This window comes from Bombina bombina, chromosome 12, assembly GCF_027579735.1.
Source record: "Bombina bombina isolate aBomBom1 chromosome 12, aBomBom1.pri, whole genome shotgun sequence".
NCBI lineage: Eukaryota > Metazoa > Chordata > Amphibia > Anura > Bombinatoridae > Bombina > Bombina bombina.
Window position 1 is genome coordinate 13,976,448 of NC_069510.1, and position 10,216 is coordinate 13,986,663.

Consider the following 10,216-nt stretch of genomic DNA (forward strand, 5'->3'; position numbering starts at 1 on the left):
CTGGCATGTAACTAGCCTTATATTTATGTAATCTGTACAGAAACACTGGCATGTAACTAGCCTTATATTTATGTAGTCTGTACAGAAACACTGGCATGTAACTAACCTTATATTCATATAGTCTGTACAGAAACACTGGCATGTAACTGACCTTATATTTATGTAGTCTGTACAGAAACACTGGCATGTAACTAGCCTTATATTTATGTAATCTGTACAGAAACACTGGCATGTAACTAACCTTATATTTATGTAGTCTGTAAGGCAACACTGGCATGTAACTAACCTTATATTTATGTAGTCTGTACGGCAACACTGGCATGTAACTAACCTTATATTTATGTAGTTTGTAAGGCAACACAGGCATGCAACTAACCTTATATTTATGTAGTCTGTACGGCAACACTGGCATGCAACTAACCTTATATTTATGTAGTCTGTACGGCAACACTTGCATGTAGCTAGCCTTATATTTGTGCAATCTGTACGGCAACACTGGCATGTAACTAACCTTATATTTATGTAGTCTGTACGGTAACACTGGCATATAACTAGCCTCATATTTATGCAGTCTGTACGGCAAAACTGGCATGTAACTAGCCTTATATTTATGTAGTCTGTACGGCAACACTATCATGTAACTAGCCTAACATTTATTTAGTCTGTACGGCAGAACTGGAATGTAGCTAGCCTAATATTTATGTAGTCTGTACAGCAGAACTGGAATGTAACTAGCCTCATATTTATGTAGTCTGTACAGCAGAACTGGGATGTAACTAGCCTTATATTTATGCAGTCTGTACGGCAACACTAGCATGTAACTAACCGTATATTTATGCAGGTTTTACAGCAACACTCACTGGCATGTAACTTGCTATTTATTTATGTAGTCTGTACAGCAACACTGGCGTGTAACTAACCTTATATTTATGTAGTCTGTAAAGCAACACTGGCGTGTAACTAACCTTATATTTATGTAATCTGTACAGAAACACTGGCATGTAACTAACCTTATATTTATGTAGTCTGTACGGTAACACTGGCATGTAACTAGCCTCATATTTATGCAGTCTGTACGGCAAAACTGGCATGTAACTAGCCTTATATTTATGTAGTCTGTACAGAGACACTGGCATGTTACTAACCTTATATTTATATAGTCTGTACAGAAACACTGGCATGTAACTAACCTTATATTTATGTAGTCTGTACAGAGACACTGGCATGTAACTAACCTTATATTTATGTAATCTGTACAGAAACACTGGCATGTAACTAACCTTATATTTATGTAGCCTGTAGACACTGGCATGTAACTAACCTTATATTTATGTAGTCTGTACAGAGACACTGGCATGTAACTAACCTTATATTTATGTGGCCTGTACAGAGACACTGGCATATAACTAACCTTATATTTATGTAGTCTGTACAGAAACACTGGCATGTAACTAACCTTAAATCTATGTAGTCTGTACAGAGACACTGGCATGTAACTAACCTTATATTTATGTAGTCTGTACAGAGACACTGGCATGTAACTAACCTTATATTTATGTAGCCTGTACAAAAACATTGGCATGTAACTAGCCTTATATTTATGTAATCTGTACAGAAACACTGGCATGTAACTAACCTTATATTTATGTAGTCTGTAAGGCAACACTGGCATATAACTAACCTTATATTTATGTAGTCTGTACGGCAACACTGGCATGTAACTAGTCTTATATTTATGTAGTTTGTAAGGCAACACGGGCATGCAACTAACCTTATATTTATGTAGTCTGTACGGCAACACTGGCATGTAGCTAGCCTTATATTTGTGTACCTTGTAGAGAAAAACTGGCATGTAACTAGCCTTATATGTATGTAGTCTGTACAGAAACACTGGCATGTAACTAACCTTATATTTATGTAATCTGTACAGAAACACTGGCATGTAACTAACCTTATATTTATGTAGTCTGTAAGGCAACACTGGCATGTAACTAGCCTTATATTTATGTAGCCTGTACAGCAACACTGGCATGTAACTAGCCTTATATTTACGTAGCCTGTACAGAGACACTGGCATGTAACTAACCTTATATTTATGTAGCCTGTACAGAGACACTGGCATGTAACTAACCTTATATTTATGTAGTCTGTAAGGCAACACTGGCATGTAACTAACCTTATATTTATATAGTCTGTACAGAGACACTGGCATGCAACTAACCTTATATTTATGTAGTCTGTAAGGCAACACTGGCATGCAACTAACCTTATATTTATATAGCCTGTAAGGCAACACTGGCATGTAACTAGCCTTATATTTATGTAGTCTGTAAGGCAACACTGGCATGTAACTAACCTTATATTTATGTAGTCTGTACGGCAACACTGGCATGTAACTAGCCTTATATTTATGTAGTTTGTACAGCAACACTGGCATGTAACTAGCCTTATATTTATGTAGTCTGTAAGGCAACACGGGCATGCAACTAACCTTATATTTATGTAGTCTGTAATGCAACACTGGCATGTAACTAACCTTATATTTATGTAGTCTGTACAGCAAAACTGGCATGTAACTAACCTTATATTTATGTAGTCTGTACGGCAAAACTGGCATGTAACTAACCTTATATTTATGTAGTCTGTACAGAAACACTGGCATGTAACTAGCCTTATATTTATGTAGCCTGTACAGAGACACTGGCATGTAACTAGCCTTATATTTATATAGTCTGTACGGCAAAACTGCCATGTAACTAACCTTATATTTATGTAGTCTGTACAGAAACACTGACATGTAACTAACCTTATATTTATGTAGTCTGTACGGCAACACTAGCATGTAACTAGCCTTATATTTATGTAGTCTGTACGGCAACACTGGCATGTAACTAACCTTATATTTATGTAGTTTGTACTGCAAAACTGGCATGTAACTAGCCTTATATTTATGTACTACAGAAACAATGACATGTAATTATCCTTATATTTATGCGGCTGGAAAGTGAGCGTTAGACCCTTTAATGACTGGCTCCAAATACCAGAGGGCGGTAAAAACCAGCGTTAGGAGCCTCTAACGCTGGTTTTGACGGCTACCGCCCAACTCTAAATCTAGGCCATAGTCTGTACAGAAACACTGGCATGTAACTAGCCTTATATTTATGTAATCTGTACAGAAACACTGGCATGTAACTAGCCTTATATTTATGTAGTCTGTACAGAAACACTGGCATGTAACTAACCTTATATTCATATAGTCTGTACAGAAACACTGGCATGTAACTGACCTTATATTTATGTAGTCTGTACAGAAACACTGGCATGTAACTAGCCTTATATTTATGTAATCTGTACAGAAACACTGGCATGTAACTAACCTTATATTTATGTAGTCTGTAAGGCAACACTGGCATGTAACTAACCTTATATTTATGTAGTCTGTACGGCAACACTGGCATGTAACTAACCTTATATTTATGTAGTTTGTAAGGCAACACAGGCATGCAACTAACCTTATATTTATGTAGTCTGTACGGCAACACTGGCATGCAACTAACCTTATATTTATGTAGTCTGTACGGCAACACTGGCATGTAGCTAGCCTTATATTTGTGCAATCTGTACGGCAACACTGGCATGTAACTAACCTTATATTTATGTAGTCTGTACGGTAACACTGGCATGTAACTAGCCTCATATTTATGCAGTCTGTACGGCAAAACTGGCATGTAACTAGCCTTATATTTATGTAGTCTGTACAGAGACACTGGCATGTTACTAACCTTATATTTATATAGTCTGTACAGAAACACTGGCATGTAACTAACCTTATATTTATGTAGTCTGTACAGAGACACTGGCATGTAACTAACCTTATATTTATGTAATCTGTACAGAAACACTGGCATGTAACTAACCTTATATTTATGTAGCCTGTAGACACTGGCATGTAACTAACCTTATATTTATGTAGTCTGTACAGAGACACTGGCATGTAACTAACCTTATATTTATGTGGCCTGTACAGAGACACTGGCATGTAACTAACCTTATGTTTATGTAGTCTGTACAGAAACACTGGCATGTAACTAACCTTAAATCTATGTAGTCTGTACAGAGACACTGGCATGTAACTAACCTTATATTTATGTAGTCTGTACAGAGACACTGGCATGTAACTAACCTTATATTTATGTAGCCTGTACAGAAACATTGGCATGTAACTAGCCTTATATTTATGTAATCTGTACAGAAACACTGGCATGTAACTAACCTTATATTTATGTAGTCTGTAAGGCAACACTGGCATATAACTAACCTTATATTTATGTAGTCTGTACGGCAACACTGGCATGTAACTAGTCTTATATTTATGTAGTTTGTAAGGCAACACGGGCATGCAACTAACCTTATATTTATGTAGTCTGTACGGCAACACTGGCATGTAGCTAGCCTTATATTTGTGTACCTTGTAGAGAAAAACTGGCATGTAACTAGCCTTATATGTATGTAGTCTGTACAGAAACACTGGCATGTAACTAACCTTATATTTATGTAATCTGTACAGAAACACTGGCATGTAACTAACCTTATATTTATGTAGTCTGTAAGGCAACACTGGCATGTAACTAGCCTTATATTTATGTAGCCTGTACAGCAACACTGCCATGTAACTAGCCTTATATTTATGTAGCCTGTACAGAGACACTGGCATGTAACTAACCTTATATTTATGTAGCCTGTACAGAGACACTGGCATGTAACTAACCTTATATTTATGTAGTCTGTAAGGCAACACTGGCATGTAACTAACCTTATATTTATGTAGTCTGTACAGAGACACTGGCATGCAACTAACCTTATATTTATGTAGTCTGTAAGGCAACACTGGCATGCAACTAACCTTATATTTATATAGCCTGTAAGGCAACACTGGCATGTAACTAGCCTTATATTTATGTAGTCTGTAAGGCAACACTGGCATGTAACTAACCTTATATTTATGTAGTCTGTACGGCAACACTGGCATGTAACTAGCCTTATATTTATGTAGTTTGTACAGCAACACTGGCATGTAACTAGCAAGATATTTATGTAGTCTGTAAGGCAACACGGGCATGCAACTAACCTTATATTTATGTAGTCTGTAATGCAACACTGGCATGTAACTAACCTTATATTTATGTAGTCTGTACAGCAAAACTGGCATGTAACTAACCTTATATTTATGTAGTCTGTACGGCAAAACTGGCATGTAACTAACCTTATATTTATGTAGTCTGTACAGAAACACTGGCATGTAACTAGCCTTATATTTATGTAGCCTGTACAGAGACACTGGCATGTAACTAGCCTTATATTTATATAGTCTGTACGGCAAAACTGGCATGTAACTAACCTTATATTTATGTAGTCTGTACAGAAACACTGACATGTAACTAACCTTATATTTTTGTAGTCTGTACGGCAACACTAGCATGTAACTAGCCTTATATTTATGTAGTCTGTACGGCAACACTGGCATGTAACTAACCTTATATTTATGTAGTTTGTACGGCAACACTGGCATGTAACTAGCCTTATATTTATGTAGTTTGTACGGCAACACTGGCATGTAACTAGCCTAATATTTATGTAGTCTGTACAGCAGAACTGGAATGTTACTAACCTACTATTTATGTAGTCTGTACAGCAGAACTGGAATGTAACTAGCCTAATATTTATGTAGCTTGTACAGCAGAACTGGAATGTAACTAGTCTCATATTTACGTAGTCTGTACAGCAGAACTGGAATGTAACTAGCCTAATATTTATGTAGTCTGTACAGCAGAACTGGAGTGTAACTACCCTTATATTTATGTAGTCTGTACGGTAAACCTGACATGTAACTAGCCTTATATTTATGCAGTCTGTACGGCAACATTAGCATGTAACTAACCTTATATATAAGCAGTCTGTACAGCAACACTGGCATGTAACTAACCTTATATTTATTCAGTATGTACGGCAAAACTGGCATGTAACTAGCCTTATATTTATGTAGTCTATACGGCAACACTGACATGTAACTAGCCTCATATTTATGCAGTCTGTACGGCAAAACTGGCATGTAACTAGCTTTATATTGATGCAGTCTGTACGGCAACACTGGCATGCAACTAACCTTATATTTGTGTAGCCTGTACAGAAACACTGGCATGTAACTAACCTTATATTTATGTAGTCTGTACGGCAAAACTGGAATGTAACTAGCCTCATATTTATACAGTTTGTATGGCAAAACTGGCATGTAACTAACCTTATATGTATGCACTATTTACAGCAACACTGGCATGTAACTTGCTATTTATTGATGTAGTCTGTACGGCAACACTGGCGTGTAACTAAACTTATATTTATGTAGTCTGTAAGGCAACACTGGCGTGTAACTAATCTTATATTTATGTAGTCTGTACAATAACACTGGGATGTAACTAGCCTCATATTTATGCAGTCTGTACGGCAACACTAGCATGTAACTAACCTTATATTTATGCAGTATTTACAGCAACACTGGCATGTAACTTGCTATTTATTTATGTAGTCTGTACAGCAACACTGGCGTGTAACTAACCTTATATTTATGTAGTCTGTACAGCAACACTGGCGTGTAACTAACCTTATATTTATGCAGTATTTACAGCAACACTGGCATGTAACTTGCTATTTATTTATCTAGTCTGTACAGCAACACTGGCGTGTAACTAACCTTATATTTATGTAGTCTGTACAGCAACACTGGCGTGTAACTAACCTTATATTTATGTAGTCTGTACGGTAACACTGGCGTGTAACTAACCTTATATTTATGTAGTCTGTACGGTAACACTGGGATGTAACTAGCCTCATATTTATGTAGGCTGTACGGCAACACTAGCATGTAACTAATCTTATATTTATGCAGTCTGTACGGCAACACTGGCATGTAACTAACTTTATATTTATTCAGTATGTACGGCAAAACTGGCATGTAACTAGTCTTATATTTATGTACTACAGAAACAATGACATGTAATTAGCCTTATATTTATGTAATCTGTACAGAAACACTGGCATTTAACTAGCATTATATTTATGTAGTCTGTACAGCAACACTGGCATGTAACTAGCCTAATATTTATGTAGTCTGTACAGCAGAACTGGAATGTAACTAGCCTAATATTTATACAGTCTGTACGGCAACACTAGCATGTAACTAGCCTAATATTTATGTAGTCTGTACAGCAGAACTGGAATGTAACTAGCCTAATATTTATGTAGCCTGTACAGCAGAACTGGAATGTAACTAGCCTCATATTTATGTAGTCTGTACAGCAGAACTGAGATGTAACTAGCCTTATATTTATGCAGTCTGTACGGCAACACTAGCATGTAACTAACCTTATATTTATGCAGTCTGTACAGCAACACTGGCATGTAACTAACCTTATATTTATGCAGTATGTACGGCAACACTGGCATCTAACTAGCCTTATATTTATGTAGTCTGTATGGCAACACTGACATGTAACTAGCCTCATATTTATACAGTCTGTACAGCAGAACTGGAATGTAACTAGTCTCATATTTACGTAGTCTGTACAGCAGAACTGGAATGTAACTAGTCTCATATTTATGTAGTCTGTACGGCAAAACTGACATGTAACTAGCCTTATATTTATGCAGTCTGTACGGCAACACTAGTATGTAACTGACCTTATATTTATGCAGTCTGTACAGCAACACTGGCATGTAACTAACCTTATATTTATGCAGTATGTACGGCAACACTGGCATGTAACTAGCCTTATATTTATGTAGTCTGCATGACAACACTGACATGTAACTAGCCTCATATTTATGCAGTCTGTACGGCAAAACTGGCATGTAACTAGCTTTATATTTATGCAGTCTGTTCGGCAACACTGGCATGCAACTAACCTTATATTTTTGCAGTCTGAACGGCAACACTGGAATGTAACTAGCCTCATATTTATGCAGTTTGTATGGCAAAACTGGCATGTAATTAACCTTATATTTATGCAGTATTTACAGCAACACTGGCATGTAACTTGCTATTTATTTATGTAGTCTGTACGGCAACACTAGCATGTAACTAACCTTAAATTTATGTAGTCTGTAGGGCAACACTGGCGTGTAACTAACTTTATATTTATGTAGTCTGTACAATAACACTGGGATGTAACTAGCCTCATATTTATGCAGTCTGTACGGCAACACTGGCATGTAACTAACCTTATATTTATGTAGTCTGTACGGCAACACTAGCATGTAACTAACCTTATATTTATGGAGTCTGTACGGCAACACTAGCATGTAACTAACCTTATATCTATGTAATCTGTACGGCAACACTAGCATGTAACTAACCTTATATTTATGCAGTATGTATGGCAAAACTGGCATGTAACTAATCTTATATTTATTTAGTCTGTACATTTACACTAGCATGTAACTAACCTTATATTTATGTAGTCTGTACATTTACACTGGCATGTAACTAGCCTTATATTTATGTAGTCTGTACATTTACACTGGCATGTAACTAGCCTTATATTTATGTAGTCTGTACAGAGACACTGGCATGTAACTAACCTTATATTTATGTAGTCTGTACAGAGACACTGGCATGTAACTAACCTTATATTTATGTAGCCTGTACAGAAACACTGGCATGTAACTAGCCTTATATTTATGTAGTCTGTACAGAAACACTGGCATGTAACTAACCTTATATTTATGTAGTCTGTAAGGCAACACTGGCATGTAACTAGCCTTATATTTATGTAGTCTGTACAGAAACACTGGCATGTAACTAACCTTATATGTATGTAGTCTGTAAGGCAACACAGGCATGCAACTAACCTTATATTTATGTAGTCTGTAAGGCAACACTGGCATGTAACTAGCATTATATTTATGTCGTTTCTACGGCAACACTGGCATGTAGCTAGCCTTATATTTGTGTAGCCTGTAGATAAATACTGGCATGTTACTAACCTTATATTTATGTAGTCTGCACAGAAACACTGGCATGTAATTAGCCTTATATTTATGTAGTCTGTACAGAAAAACTGGCATGCAACTAACCTTATATTTATGTTGTCTGTACGGCAACACTGGCATGTAACTAGCCTTATATTTATGTTGTCTGTATGGCAACACTGGCATGTAGCTAGCCTTATATTTGTGTAGCCTGTACAGAAACACTGGCATGTAACTCGCCTTATATGTATGTAGTCTGTAAGGCAACACTGGCATGTAACTAATCTTATATTTATGTAGTCTGTAAGGCAACACTGGCATGTAACTAATCTTATATTTATGTAGTCTGTACGGCAACACTCGCATGTAACTAACCTTATATTTATGTAGTCTGTTTGGCAACACTGGCATGTAACTAGCCTCATATTTATGTAGTCTGTACGGCAACACTAGCATGTAACTAGCCTTATATATATGTAGTCTGTACGGCAAGACTGGCATGTAACTAGCCTTATATTTATGTTGTCTGTACGTACGGCAACACTGGCATGTAACTAGCCTTATATTTGTGTATCTTTTTCAGAAACACTGGCATGTAACTCGCCTTATATTTATGTAGTCTGTACGGTAACACTGGCATGTAAGTAGCCTCATATTTATGTAGTCTGTACGGCAACACTAGCATGTAACTAGCCTTATATTTATGTAGTCTGTACGGCAACACTAGCATGTAACTAACCTTATATTTATGCAGTATTTACGGAAATACTGGCATGTAACTGACCTTATATTTATTCAGTATGTACGGCAAAACTGGCATGTAACTAGCCTTATATTTATGTAGTACAGAAACAATGACATGTAATTAGCCTTATATCTATGTAGTCTGTACAGAAACACTGGCATTTAACTAGCATTATATTTATGTAGTCTGTACGGCAACACTGGCATGTAACTAGCCTCATATTTATGTAGTCTGTATAGTAACACTGGCATGTAACTAGACTAATATTTATGTAGTATGCACGGCAACACTGGAATGTAACTAGCCTAATATTTATGTAGTCTGTACGGCAACACTAGCATGTAACTAGCCTAATATTTATTTAGTCTGTACGGCAGAACTGGAATGTAACTAGCCTAATATTTATGTAGTCTGTAAGGCAACACTAGCATGTAACTAGCCTAATAT

General features: G+C 36.6%; 1 protein-coding gene across 4 annotated transcripts in view; it reads left to right on the forward strand.

Annotated features, from left to right (window-relative positions):
- LOC128643207 (histo-blood group ABO system transferase-like) overlaps positions 1-10,216 on the forward strand; it is a 138,031-nt gene that overhangs the window by 122,702 nt on the left and 5,113 nt on the right. The gene's annotated exons all lie outside the window — the stretch shown is intronic.